This window comes from Melospiza melodia, unplaced genomic scaffold, assembly GCF_035770615.1.
Source record: "Melospiza melodia melodia isolate bMelMel2 unplaced genomic scaffold, bMelMel2.pri scaffold_61, whole genome shotgun sequence".
NCBI classification, from domain to species: Eukaryota; Metazoa; Chordata; class Aves; order Passeriformes; family Passerellidae; genus Melospiza; species Melospiza melodia.
The window spans coordinates 2,478,207-2,493,146 of record NW_026948800.1 but is presented as its reverse complement, the minus strand read 5'-3'; positions in this window follow the sequence as shown (position 1 = coordinate 2,493,146).

The window sequence follows — 14,940 nt, the reverse complement described above, 5'->3', positions numbered from 1 at the left end:
GCAGAGCTGGACAATTGCCATTTCCTTGTTGATAGCCAGCACTGATGGAATTCAGGGAAGTCACGTATTCACAGGTATCTTTCTGGCGACTTTGGCTATCTTGATCGATGTTATCAACAGGGCAATGATCACTCTTGGGCGTCTTCCAATGACATGAGGATGACGATGCCTCGGGATAATGGTGATCATTGCGCTGGGTGTGTCTATTCTTGGGCTAAAGTGCCGATCTTATCTGGCCACCTTCAGGAATTTTGGAATTTGAATAGACATCTGCCTCTCAGGCTGCTTGTGGTCAGAGACTTGTTTGGATTTTGCAATCTTTATGAAATACACACTTTTATAGCATGAATTATTTCCCAACATATATTACAACATCACGACAATCTCACAGAAGAAGGCAATCATGCCGATCAGTGTATGGTCAAATTGCCCCCTAATTCTCATAAAGTCCATCTACTCTGCACACCCTTACTTTGTATTTTTGTTTCTCAGTCATCACAGAACTGAAAGCTGCAAGAAAAAGAGAAAGAAATATGAACAGGTATCCCTTAGGTAAGGGAAATACTGGACTGTCAGGAACTAAAAATAGTTGATAGCATCTGTATCAGGCAATATTTTTACCCTCTACCAGTGTCCATTTCAGGCATTCTGTGCATGCTAGGCAATCCTAGCATGACCTAGGATTTTGCAGCTAAATGCAATGGCCTGCAATTTGACAGGCCTACAAGAAAAAAAAACTTATCAGACTTCCCCCCCCCCCCGAGTTACAGGTGCAAATTACAAAATGAAAGGGCCTACAGAAATTTAAAATTTTCTGATTTTAGAAAAATATAGTATTACCATCAGATTCCAAGGGCATAGAGATATAGGAGCAGCAAGGAAATGCTCCCAGAAATGTTTTCTAGCCTGAAGAGACAAGCTAGCCACAGGAAGAAGAGAGAGCCACTTCCTTTAAAATGTGTGAATTACTGAATGCAAGAGCCATTGGCCCTTTCTGCTTCTGTTTTTAACAAAAAGTAAGCTATTAACTTGTGTTTATGAAGACTTTAGTTGGACTTCAATGTTTTTGGGACAGCTTCTGAGCAAAATACAAAGAAACTACATTACATATTAGTAAATGCAGCATTTAGAATAACAACTAAATAGTCCTATCTCATAGTTAAATGTTCAGTTCTTCATGTGATCAAGTCCATGAAATGCAGTACCTAAGCCAGTTAAATTCCACCTACACCTCAGATTTGCGTGTGTAACTGATTTTTTCCACTCCACTCCCTATCCCTTCTCTCACCACAGTCCTCAAGCCCTCAGCCAGGCACAAGCCAACATCTCACCTCAACTGCTGTTAGCAATTACCAAGCACTTGTTGGTAATTACCTGAGCACCTGCCCCACCCACAGCAGCTGTGCAGGTCCCTGGCTGCTGGGAGAACAGGTCTGAAGTGCAGAAATAGAAATTAAAACTTTTCTAAATAATTTGAGACTAGTAAAAGATCAGGACATGGAGGGACTTGTTTATCCCCTTTAGGCCAATCTAGAAAAAGTTTATAGCCTTCTCTGGAAAGGGAAGACTGGGGGGTTTTTCTTGAAGCAGAAGCATGTTTTATCAGCCCAGTTTCCTTCCTCATTTGTTCCTGCTCTCCAGGAGGCCATTCACTAGGCATATATATGTAAATATCTATGTCTGAAAACACATCTACAGGAGTGCATGACTTACACTGGTGCAATTTAAAGCATAGTTTTTATTGTACAAAAATGCAAAAATCTGTTCTAGGAGAGGCACATCTTGTGGAGCTGTAAGGACCCTGCCAGCACATCTGCTACCAAAGCAACAACTCCTGCTCTGCAGTGGCTTGAGCGGGCTGAGATGGAAGTGTTTCTTCATCAGTGCATAAACCACAACAAAGTAGTGGTGACAAGCCTTTTTTCCAAGTCTGACTGAAGGTTTGGGAAGCAGGTCTGTCGGCAGAGGGCACACAGAAGCATGACACATCTGCCTACTGTGCACCTACAATTTCTACACCATCATATCACTACTCAGGTCACTGAGCAAGCTGACACTGTATGACATGTTATCTGTCCTACATAGAAAGTCACAGAGAGAAGAAGAGAGGAAGAAAACACAGAAGATGACAATGCAAAAGAAGTTGAAGAAATGTGGCAAGGATTGAGCATTAAGGGACAGAAATAAGAAGAGACCATACCCTTGAACTGTAAAGTCCTGTCAGGAAACTGCAAGTACTTGCATATTTGAGTTCACCACCCAGACTTGCATGCTTCTCCACATTACCATTATTTCAAAAATTTTGCTTCCTGGACAAGTTGCCAGGTCTCCAGTACCAGTCCTAGCTCCCTTCCAGCAGTCTGCATCTGAGCAGGGAGTTGAAAATAGATCAGGGCTTACCTTTTACGCTGTAAGCATTCAAGACAGCTAAAGAACTTTGAGGAAAAAGGCCATACTGAGTGCCCAGGACAAAGACATCTTAAGAAATTGGAAGAAAGAAGTATTGATTGAGGGTCACAGTTATGTTGAGGTTTAGCCTTTCAAAGGTTTGTTGCTTTTCTACTGAAAACTGCAGGTGAGAAAGCCTAGGCAGAAAAGGGAAGGAGAAGCTATGTAAACAAACCCATAGCTGTACACAAGGACAGAAGCAGATTTCTTCTTCACCAGGCTGAAGAGAGTGGTTTTATTATTTGAAAAACAAAAGCCAAAGTACCCCAAGTCAAATATATATTGTCCCACTACATTTAGACATTACAACAATAAAAATGCACTATAAAACTACTGCAGTAAATTAGTCAGTTAGGAACAATAAACAGGGCACATGTTAATAGTATCCATATCTATCTTTGGAAAGATGAGCAATTACAATCTGCATCCCAGCTCATGCTCAGTATTTACTACAATCTCAAATAACATTAAAGTCAAACACAACATAACACGACTGATGTTCCTACCTTCTGCTTTCCAAACAGAGTCTTAAAAGATAGTTTATTACAAAATCAGTCTCAAGTATGTTCAAGGCCTTGGGATCTCTCTAAGCTTTAATTAACAACAGAAATAAAAACTATATCTTTATAACAAAGTTATAAAGATCACAACTTTAACATCACACATGTAGAATCAATTTTAATATTTGTGTAAAGCCAATATTATAATATTATAATTTGTATATAACAATCTATTTGTAATATTGCTGAAAGAAGGCAAACTTTTCTAAATACCTACTGGATTTGGTAACTGCTAAAGGTAATGTAGATTGGGCTGTACTACTGTTTACTCATCTTTCTGTTGCACAGAAATCTTGGATACTTTAGTGCGTACATCTGTAATTCTGACATTTCCTGAAATTAAAGCGAGAGGAGAAATGAGCTAAATTCAGGTACCTAAAGATACGTATCAACATTTGCAGACCTAAATCAAATACACAAGGAAAGTTTTTCTATGGGAAGAATGCCAGAGCAAATTAAAATATGTATTGATAAGAATAATCAATAGTAGAATCAATAATCAACAGTAGAAATGAAGAGCATCTGCACCATAGGAGAGAGTGTATAAAATCACACTCTGCATCAAGAGAACATAATTGGTATTTCTTCACAGCCTTCTCCCTTTGCATGCCCCTCTGCAAAGTGCAAGGGGCCTCAAGGACTGAAGGAAACACAGGAGTCAAACGGAGACACTTGCACCTGTCTCACTGGGGGCTCCTGGGGAAGCAGTTTCCTTGGGAATCAAGCCCCTCTCTTCCAAGGGCACTTCCCCAGATGAGTACATTTCATGGGCAACACCAACACACCCTTAAGTGCATGGTGCGGAGGTTCATGGACATCACACAATGACCAAAATGATCCAGTGAAGCTAAATTTTTTATTCCTAATAAGACTCTATTTATAATAAATCTCTACTGTCCACGTGTCTCTAGCTAATACATGATTGGTTAATGCTAGCTGTTCACATGTCTAAAATAGAATGCTGATTGGATCATCTAATTTTTTATGCATCTTGCTGTGGTTGTCTGGCCCACCCATGGCTCACTTTCTCAAGCCTGCTGACAAACTTGCTGAGTCCTGATGACTCTTCTTCTTATATATTTTTCGAGGATATACCGAGCTTATTTCTGAATATGTCCATAATTTATTCTTTGTGAAGGTGTTCATTGTCCATTAGTACAAGCAGGCTGGATTGTGCATCAGCTGAATATGGCCATTGTTTTGCAAAAACTCCTCCATTCTGTCTCTGAGCCATCATTTGAGTTGGTTAAACAAAATCCTCCCTCTCACTCTGCAAAGAATACGGAATTAGAGTTGGAATGTGACCCTGAAATAGAAGCAGCTCAGCAACTAAAGTAAAAAAAAGTTATTGCAGAAGCTATTGTGGAAGGGACTTTTCTCTCCAATGATGTAGAAGCTTTTCTTGTAGTAACTAATGCTGCAAGTAGAGTTTGAGAACCTTTCGATTGGAAGATTTTAGAAAAATTGAGAGCTGCAATTTCACAATTTGGTTGAAAATCCCAACTTTCACAGTCACTTCTGCAGTATATTTTTCCATCTAACAGAATAATTCCAGCTGATGTGCATACCCTAATAAGACTTAAAATGCCACCCCATCAGCAGGTGAGGTTTCATAAAAGCTGCGAGGAAAAAGTGTGCTCAAGAAGCAGCAAGATCTGTGCTAGAGTGCAGGGTATGGTTTAACAGCACAACAGTTATACTTGGCAAAGGGCCCGGGGCTACTGCCACTGCCCAGGCTAGGAGCATTGATCAAGTCTTACAGATGAGCCAACAACAACTAGCATATAATGCATTTCTTGCACTTCCAGATAAGTTACACACTATGTCTTTTAGACAGATTTGTCGAAGAAAGAATGAAGACTTCGATAAATTTTTAGACAAATTGCATGAAGCTATCTATAGTGATTCTCATTTAAATTCAGACACAAAGATACAATTGTATGGACTTTGGGATCATTACTCCATTCCAAATAGATTTCCCTTCAGTCACAAGAGCCTTCCATCTCTTCCAAAAATTGCCTGCTGAAACTCTTCTGCTCCCATCCAAATCAGTTCACTACTCCAGCATAACCCTTGAAGCATGGACAGATGACTCTTCAACTAATTATAGTAGAAAAGAAGGGTATTTATTGCACCGCTGGACACATGTGAACTAGTTTCCAAAGACATGTTCAAGGAGTTGCAGACTCCTGTTCTCTATTTCTACAGAAAAAGTTTTACAGTAGGTTCCTAAGGACGCCTAATACATAATTATTACCTGCCTGCTTCACATTTTTATCAGCTGAATATCTATTACAGCTGCACAATTGTACTCCCTCAACTGGGTTGGTGGGATTTTGAAATAAGGGAGTGGTTGCATGGGAGGAAGAAAGCAGTCTTCCTCATGGTGAACTCTTCTCCCATGGCCAGTTGGCAAGACCTTTTGACCTGCTACTCATGGTCCAAGCCTCTCCTAACTGTTCAATTATTCTTAAGGCAAGGTCTTTCTATGGTCTCAGCTTCTTCACAATTGCTTCCTCTATCGCTGTCACTCCTAGCTTTATGTTCCTAATATATTTTGTACTCTTTAACTAAGGTACATGATTTCTGCTAGCTCTATTACTAACTAAGCTTCTTACGTCATTTTAAAATCTTAACTAAAACATGCAATCTTCCAATTCTATTCCAATTCCAGTATTCCAGTTCTATTCCCAGCTGGCCCCTCGACTTATCTGCACTTTTCAATTATCCTAAATACGTTTTCAGGTTACCCCTTGACTCACCTCAGGCACATCCCCAACTGCCTCTCTCCCAGCAGCTCAGAGCTGCATTGCACAGCGCTTGCTGTGCACCACAGAGCACAAAGCAGGCTGGCCTGGTGGGCCTGAATATTTCTGCCAAACACTCTGCATCTCACACCTTTGCTCTGGCTCAGTGCAGAACTGCAGGATTGCAGGCGCTTCCTCCCAGAGCTGCGTGAGGCGCTGGCTCCTGCAGATGTGCCCTGCCAAGCTGTCCCTGCCTCACGCTGGCCTCGCTTCCCCTGGCATAAATGCTGGGCCTGAAGGAGCTGCCCTGTGCTCCAGCCTGCCGAGCAGCCCGGCTCCCTCCCCCGGTGCCCAGAGTGCTGCACACACTGCTGGCCTTTGCCAGGAGTTGCAGGGCAGCCGGCAGAAGAGGAGCCGGCCCAGCCAGCCCGCAGCTGCCCTTGACCTTTCTCTGCTCCTGGGCACACTCCAGACGGCCATGGCCTCCAGGCCGGGCTGTGCTCTGAGAGCGGAGGATTCGCCCGCTGCCAGCAAGAGGCACCCAGGTCTCGGCTGCTGCCTCTTGCAGCTCCAAGGGCCTCCTTCCAGCCTGCCTCTGCCGGGGCTCAGGCTGCTCCGGCCTCTGCCGGGGCTCTGCTGGGGCTCCAGCCCGGGCAAGGCCGGGCCCGCTCTCACCTCACAGGCGCTGACAGCTCTGCGCCACAGGAGACCTTCCCGAGCACCCTCTGATCTTTCTGCTTTCTCACTTGAGCAAGGCTCTCCTCCAGCCAAAGAGATTATTGCATTTAGGGAGCCCAAATGCTCTCCAGTCACAGCTGAAGGCCTGCATCTGTATAAGATGTTTGGGCTGCCCCATTCTTCCTGTGCTTTTGCCTTTAAATGCCATTGCCCTTTCTGCCTAAAATAGAAGTACCAAAGATGGCCAAAAACAGACCAGTGGGCCATATTCCAAAGGTAGTGTGGTCTGGAGAGGATGAATGAAGAACATCCTTCCCCACTTTCACACCATGCCAAAGACACTGTTTCACTTTCCACCTTTAAGAAACAACAGACAATTCAGAAGGAATTCTCGAGCTTATTCGCAGAGTGAGAAGGAAGGGAATCTTCAAGGTGAGTTGTGGTTTCAGAAACTTTATTGATTTTCAATCCTACTGTGCAGTCCTATTAGACAATCCTACTCTAACCCTAACCCTTACCTTAACCCTTATCCTTATCCTTATCCTTATCCTTATCCTTATCCTTATCCTCATCCTAATCTTAATCCTTATCCTTATCCTTATCCTTATCCTTATCCTTATCCCGATCCTTTTCCTTAATCTAATCCTAATCCTAATCCTAATCCTAATCCTAATCCTAATCCTAATCCTAATCCTAATCCTAACCTACAATCCTACTCTAAACTGATTGAGGAATAAATGGTCCTGATGTGATTGTCACATTCTTGTCTCCCTCCTCTTCTTCACTGAAACAATCAGCGGCACCAGGCTGGACGCAGGCTCAGCAAATCTTACAAATGGATGCTGCCCAAAGGGAAAAAAAACAGATCAACAAAAAACAATGAACAATGACTTTCCAAGCTCAGTGCTTCACAGGATTCCTCCTGCTCCTAGAAGGATGCAGGAAGAGGAACAATGGGACTGTCTACACCTCCATCTTTATGTGCAGACTTTGCCATCACAGGCAAACCTGGCCCAGAATCCCACTCATCCATTTATACAGGTGTCTTCATCTTGCTGAGATTTTAGCCCTGCCAGTGCTCTAGAAATGGTGCTTTCTGTCCTTGGAGTTTCTTCTTTTCAGGAAACTCCAAAGCCTCTCATTGGTCCCTCTCTTTGAAAGACAGGCACTGTGCTGATTGCCACAGGGACAGAAAGCAGTGTCTGCCTTTCCATGCCCTGCCCCTCATGTGCTGGATGGCACCTTCCTTCCCAGCAGGGCCAGCCCAGTGGCAGTGGGCCCTGCAGTTCCCTCTCTGCCACACAGCCTGGCAGTAACCCTGGCACAGTTCCCGTCTGCTTGAGCGTGCCAGGCAGCAGATGGGGCTGGGACAAGTCCCTCCCTGCTGTCCCTGTTTGCATGGCAGAAACCTCTGAGGGTGGGCTGGGGGGCACCAACCAGGGCCCCTCAGAGGCTCACAGTGAGCCCCCCACAGCCCCTCCTGCCCACAGCCAAATCTCTGACTGCTCAGCTGGGACTGGCTTCCTTGGGTTCCTCCACCACCATTTCATGTCTCTGTACCCTGCATTGCTCTACTTCAATTCTTTTGCCATTACATAAAATTGAACACCCCACCAAATTACAAAAGAAGGTGACAGAAACAGCCAGAGGACCTCTCTGACTCAGAAAATGCAGAGAGAGGTGGGGTTGCTCAGTTTTGTGAAGAACAGGCCCCAGGGAGACTTTATTGCCACTTTCCAAAACTTCAGAGTGGCTTTGAGGAAAGTTGAGGACATCTTTTTTAACAGGGCCAGTTACAATAGGATGTGGGTGAATATTTTTTAACACAAATAGGATCTAATCAGAACTTGTTTACTCGGAGCATGGTGTGACCCTGGCACAGCTTGCCCCAAGAGCTTGTAGGTGCCCCATCCCTGCAACCATTCCAGCTCCAGTGGGAAAGGGCTCTGAGAAACTTGATGTCTTTAAAGATATCCCTGCTCATTGCAGGACACTTGCACCAGAGGACATTTGCAGGGCCCTGCCAGCCCAGCCCAGTCTAGGATTCCTCACTGTTTTCATTTGAAGAGCAGCAAGAGTGGAGGTGAGGAGGAAGGGGGCTCATCTGCTGCCTTGGGCTTGAGTGGAGGAGGAGCCCATCCCTCAGAGCCTGTTTCACCTGCAGCCCCTTCACATTATACCTGCAGGAGCTCCTTGGCAGACCAGCGTCGTGCCTCGTCTCTCTGCAGGCAGCAGCTCAGGAAGTCACGCAGGCAGGATGAAAATAGGTTGGGCTGCTGCAGCTTTTGTCTTCCTCCTGTGGCTATCAGGAGTTGAGGCTGGGGAAAAAAGAGACACCAGGCTCCACCTGCTTCTTTCCCATCTGTCACTGCTCTCCCAGATCCCACTGATTAAGCTCCACTCTGCAGTGGCAGTTTCTGCCCTGGCAGAGACCCAGAGATGACTTTCCTTTACCAACCAAAAAACCCAAACCCCGATGCAGCCACAGCCTCTCCAACATCCCACAGATCTTGCCTTGGCAGCTGATTTCATATACTGACCTAGTTAGTGGGAGCTACATCAGCAAAAGGACATTTGCTTCTCTGAGGATTCATACCAGCTTGAGAGGCGTTTTGGAAGAAGGACTTTGCTATACTAACTCTACTGTATCCAAGGGTTAGTACATGGAAAGTATTTCTGCAGTGCTTCTTGGTCCCTTAAGCACCGCTGCCACAAAACAAAACTAATCAAGCTTTTTGCTTTGTTCTTGAAAAGAATGGGAATTGGAGGGAAAGAAAGGAAATCCACCAGGTATTCCTCAGGTAAGGAAACAAATCTTTGGAATCTCATCCTCAACACAGACACATTATGATCCATGCACAAATGTACTGGGATGAAAACGCCTGCTTGGACACACAGGAGCCACCTGCAGCTCTGTTTCTCAGCAGTCTGAAAATTTCTGCTTTCCTTACATGGAAAAGAAAAACCTTTCATGGTCAAATCAGAAGGAGAGGTTCCATCCCTATGGACACCCTCTAGTCATTTGGCTGCTCAAGTCAATGCATAAATGGTAGGCGCATCCCAGAAAGTGCCTGGAAACAAATGGGAGGTTTTGGCAGGCTCTCCACATCACCAGGCTCTGGCTTGGTGACGGGCAGAACGTGACTTGGGCTGGGAGAGAAACACGGTCACTGAGTGTTTCAGCAGCACTGCACAAGAAGCAGAAGAGACTCTGTGGCCTTTATACCCTCATGCCCGGGTTTCAGGCACGTTTCCCAGTGAGAAGAAACTGCACAGGGGGTTAAGTTCCTCTCTAAAAACCAGTGCCTTAGCAACTTTCATGTGTTTGGGCTTCTTTTCTTCATTTCTGGAAATGTAACACCAGTTCTGAGAGGCTTGCCTTGTGGTTTTAGGGGCATCTTCACAGACAGACAAGTGGGAACAACTTGAAACCCAAAGCAAATGTTGCCTGAGAAGAGCTGGGGAGTGTTTGCCTGTGGTGAGGCTTGAGCTGTCTGGCAATCCCCTTCCATGATGTGCAGAAACATCCAGCTGCTCCCCAGAACTCAGTCCCTCTGGGCACGCAGGCCTCTGGAAACACCTGACGATTCCAGCCTTTCTCCTGCTCAAGAGCATCTAACCTAAGCTGAGCTCCAGTTTCTTCAGCAAGGCCAAGGATGCTCACTTCCATGCAGCTGACAGTGTCCATGGAGCTCAGCAGGGCTTTCTGATACTCCTCAGGCCAAGGAATTACAGTGCAGATTGGCAAGACATCAGCTGATCATTATCCAGTGTGGTTCATGTGGAACCAAGCTCTAACACGCTGACAAGTCAGAGGGAGAGAGCTCATTCTGCTTTTGCAAGATGGTATTTAGAAACATAAGACACCAACTTGGAACTATTCAAACCTCAACTTGCAGAATCCATCTCAAACAGACAAAAATAACAATGGCAAGAGGCCTTGCAGTCTCCATAAAAATGCCCACAACTGTCATGATAAGTCTGTGCTCATGGCACTGAAATAGATGGTGACCAAAGAGACTTTGCTATTATCCTCTTTAACCCAAAGGAGAATTTCAAAGCCAGAAATGGCAATGCACTCCCCTTGTGTGCAAATAATTTATGTGGCTTTCTGTCCTTTTCCCACATCACCAGAGGTGACAAAGAGGGTTTTATCCTGACTCTCAGCTGAGCTCAGCCACTGGCCATGGTTGGGAGCTGGAGCCCTCCCTGTCATTATAACAGTGCAGGCCAGGGATGGCCCTGCTCCTGTGGTAAAGAAACACAGCACCGGTGCCAACTGCCCACGCTGGATCCCAGCCTAGGCACCTGCCTGCAAGCTCAGCAATTTGTTAAAGTACCCAGAAACAGCCATGGGTTTGGCAAACAATTCTAACTGCAGTCAGAGCAAAAGACATCCTGAAATTATCCAGGCCACCCACACACGTGACTGAACAATGTGCAGATGACTTGAAAGCCTGAAAGTTTCAACAACCACAGGATTTGGAAAAGATGCTACAGAATGGAAGAGAAGAGCTATGTTTAAAAAATGAAAAAGCAAGCAGAACTGCTTGGGCATTGCTTTGGTAGTAGGCTTTTTTCTCTTTTCCTTTTTTGTTTACTTTTCTTTTTCCTTTTTTTCTATGTTTTCTATAAAATTGAACCTGGGAAGGTCTAACCTCTATTTCTCAGGATATTTATCACATGTCTACCCTGTCCACTGAAAAATTCTTGTCCTTCAGAAACAGAGTTCCAACATTGTTCAAAAAACAAGTGGGAAATGTCAGGCACGGCTGGAGGCCAAAATGGCAGGTTTCTGAACTGGTTAGGTTTCTGAACTGCCACTTCCCTTTCTGATACAACCAAAGCTACAGCAGATGCTGATGTGTTGCAGGGGCATTTTCGAAGGGGACCTTGGTGGAAGTGGCGCCAGCAGATGGCAATGGGATTTTGTGCAATGGCACACAGAACACGGGACAGGTGAGAAAGACAGTGGAATCAGTGAGTATTTGCACCTTACCAAGACAGGTGTTGCATTCCAGGAAGGAACTTCTTGTTCCACCATTTCGATGCCCACGATTCCCAAAGACCATATGTCCACTTTGGGGCCACATGGTTGGCCTGTCACCACTTCAGGCGCCAGCCAGCCAGCAGCGCCGGCCACGGAGCTCCGTCTGCCCTGCTCAGGGCTGAGCTGAGCAAAGAGGCCAAAGTCAGCTGTGGAGAAAACAGCAAACCATGAAAGCCAGCTCCAATTAGGAAACCAAGCAAAAGAATTCCCCACTCTCAGGCTAAGAATGTGCTGTTGGATCTCCTGGAGAACTGTCCATGCTCGATTTCCTTGGGGCTTTAGCCAAGGGAGTATGGAATTGGCCACTTCCAAAAAAACCCAGGTTTCTTAATGCTGCTCACAGCAGTGGACTTCATTCCCCTGAAGCTTTAGATTGTAGATCCCTCTGTCTAGAAGGGACACACACAGAGCAAGGCCACTCTTGACTGCTTATGGTTCCTTATACCTCTGTGCACGTTGCAACTGTGCCCTCAGCTCGCAGCAGGCGTCCCTGCACTGCCACCAGCACCATTTTTGGGGAGCTGGCAGTCACGCCAAGCAGCTCCACACCCACATCCCTGGAACGCTGCACCTGACCAAGAATATACTGACCCAGCTTGACAGAACCGTCAGTTCTGAGAAGGATGTTGCTGCTCTTCACATCTTGGTGGATGACATGGTTTGAGTGAAGAAAATCCAGTCCTTGCAGGCACTGAGCAAGAAAACAGAAAGAGGAGGGCAAAAATGAGTGATGTGATTTCATCACACAAGAAAGGAGACAAAGAATTGAATGGGGGAATGAGGAGTAATGGCAGAACAGTAATGGCCACTGAGAGGAAGAGCTTGCTGCTCCAACACTTGCAGGGCAGGACCTTTCTGAGGAAAGGCACATCAGCTTTTGAAAGAGCAACAGCACCTGCTGTTGTAGGCTGTCCCCTGCAAACCAGCCAGGACGACTCCTGCTGCAGTGGACGTGCTTTTTCCATGCAGAGGACAAAAGGGGGGGTTGGGAAAGGAAAAGTCCCTCCCTTTGGTGTTTAGTGGATCACTTTTGGGTGGGAGGCTGCATGGAAAAGATTTTCTTGCTGGCCTCAGCACAGGCTTGGAAGTATCACACCAGTCACTTTGCAGAAGCAAAGAGCATTTTGGCTGCACTTCTATCCTTTTCAGCTGAGGACTGTGAGAAATGAGTATTTTTTCTTTTCTGGTCATTTCAAATCCTGCCACCAGCACCTTTCCTGTTACAGGCAAGGAATGCAGTGAAGACAGACTCCAGGCAAACATTTAGAGAGGCAAGGTGGAGAACAGCAAATACAAATACAAGAGACAGAGCGAGAATACAACAGCAGGAGATAAGAGTACTGGCAGTGAGTACAGGGAGTGCAGGGGCACTGGCAGGCCTTTCCCTTGAGATGCTTTTACTTGCCCATAGCATACCAGCAACACAGAAACAAAGCTTAGCACAGGAAATCACTCCAGCTCTGAGCCCCTGTTTCCCAGACAATGCTGCCCAAGCCCTTGGAAACACAGATGGGATTGCTGACCTCCCTACTGATGGCTGCCATCTCATCTTCCGACAGGTAGGTCTGGCTGATGACATTGCTCAGAGTGCCTCCATCCATGTACTCCATAACCAGGGACAGTTCCTCACCCACAAGGTAGCTGAAAGAAGGAAACAAGGGCATGGAGATGAATGTACATGGCTAGGTTGCTGTTTGGAAAAGACAGGTTGGTTCTTCTTTTCAGGTCCCTTTGAGACAAAGACAAAATAAAGGAAGAGACATTCCCTCTTGGCTGTGCATTGTTTGCCATCTGTGCAGTCTCAAGGAGAAAGGCACAGCTGCAAAAAAGGAGATGTCTTAGATGGGCAGCAAGCAAAATGTGCAGTTTAGTAACAGCCCAGATAAAAAGCCTGTCATCCATGGTGTTTCTGGAAAAAAAGCATCTAGTCTTCCTGGCATGCATAGCAATGGAAAACAGTGGCAACAATCCAAGGGAAATCCTTGTTAGTTTACCTGGACGTAAGAAGACACTTGAAAAAAATCAAGCTCCAAAACAAAGTGGTGGCTGTGAATATAGAGATCATTGATTTAGTAAGACACAACTCATCCGGGTTTTTGAACAATTTTCAAATACCATGTGCCAGCGAAGATTCATGCAGACAAAATGCAATCTCTTCCCATCCACTGGAGATGAAAAGAGCAATAATAATTAGCCAATAATTACAGCTCTATTTTCTGCCAGTGACCAAAGTGGGATTTTACCTTGCATGTTTGCAACATGCAAACAAACATTCATGGGACAAAAGCACAACTCACCTGTCTAAACAGTTGACCAGGTTGGGATTTCTATTCACCTTCATGACCATGAGTTCGTTGACTTTTAGTTCCTTCTTCCTCAGTCCTTGAAGCTGTATTTTCTTGATGGCCACCTAAAATGACATTGATAATCAGTAACTTGAGGGGTTGGTGGCACGAGACCACAAGGCACGTGGAGCAAGTGATTTTGCAATGACACAGCTGAGCTGTGCCAAACTGCCTTGTGATCAGGCACTGCAGTAATTAGGAACTGACATTCCAACAGCCCATTTCTCTGCTCCCTTGGGAGCAGTTACAGGACACGTGGGGCCACTGACATTTTGCCTTGACCACTTGGTAACAGCAGTGTCTCAGTTATCACCCACAAACCTCTGACCACACTCTCTGCTGCTTTGTTTGGAACTCAGAAGAAGTAATCCATGCCTTAATATTCTGTGGATACATCTTGGGCTATGGGCAGGGCTTAGGGCTTTCAGGGACGCCTTGCAGATCTCTCCCTACGTGCAGTTCCCAAGTGCAGCACTGCAGGTGGCTAAGGAACTACCAGTAACTTTCAGATGGATTTGCTGGCAGCCAGAAATGAGAATTCAGGACTCTGAAGCTGTAGCCCCAAAGAGCAGTGAGGTGCTCGAAGGCACCACCTTTGTTTTAGCAGTGGAGAGCGAGTGAGCGCGTCCTTCTCTGAAAGGAACCGCTGCCCTCCGTGCCTTCCTTCCGGCAGCTGAGGAGGACAAAGTCCCAAATGTGTTCTGTGGGCTGGCACCAGTCTGTGCTTCTTGTGCCTTTTCAGCACAGCTCTGCCCAAAGCTCCAGCCACAGCTCACACCAGAGGGGAAAGCCCTCGAGTGCAGCAGAGCCTGCAGGGGCTGTTGACATTTACCTCTCCTCCTGTGGCAGTGTCAAGTGCTTTACAAACATCTCCAAAAGTCCTAGAAACAAAACAGAAGCAGAGAGAGGAGAAGCCATTTAGATCCTGCAGTGAAAGCCAGCCCACACAGGAGATCTGTGCTGTAAATACCGCAGACCTGCAGGACACTGGAAACATTGAGATGTGTTTGACAATGCCTTCTGAGCACACTTAGAAATTCTGATCAGCACTGACAATCTAAGCCCAGTGCCTGAACACATTTGCAGCTTGTCTGACTTCACACTTGATACCT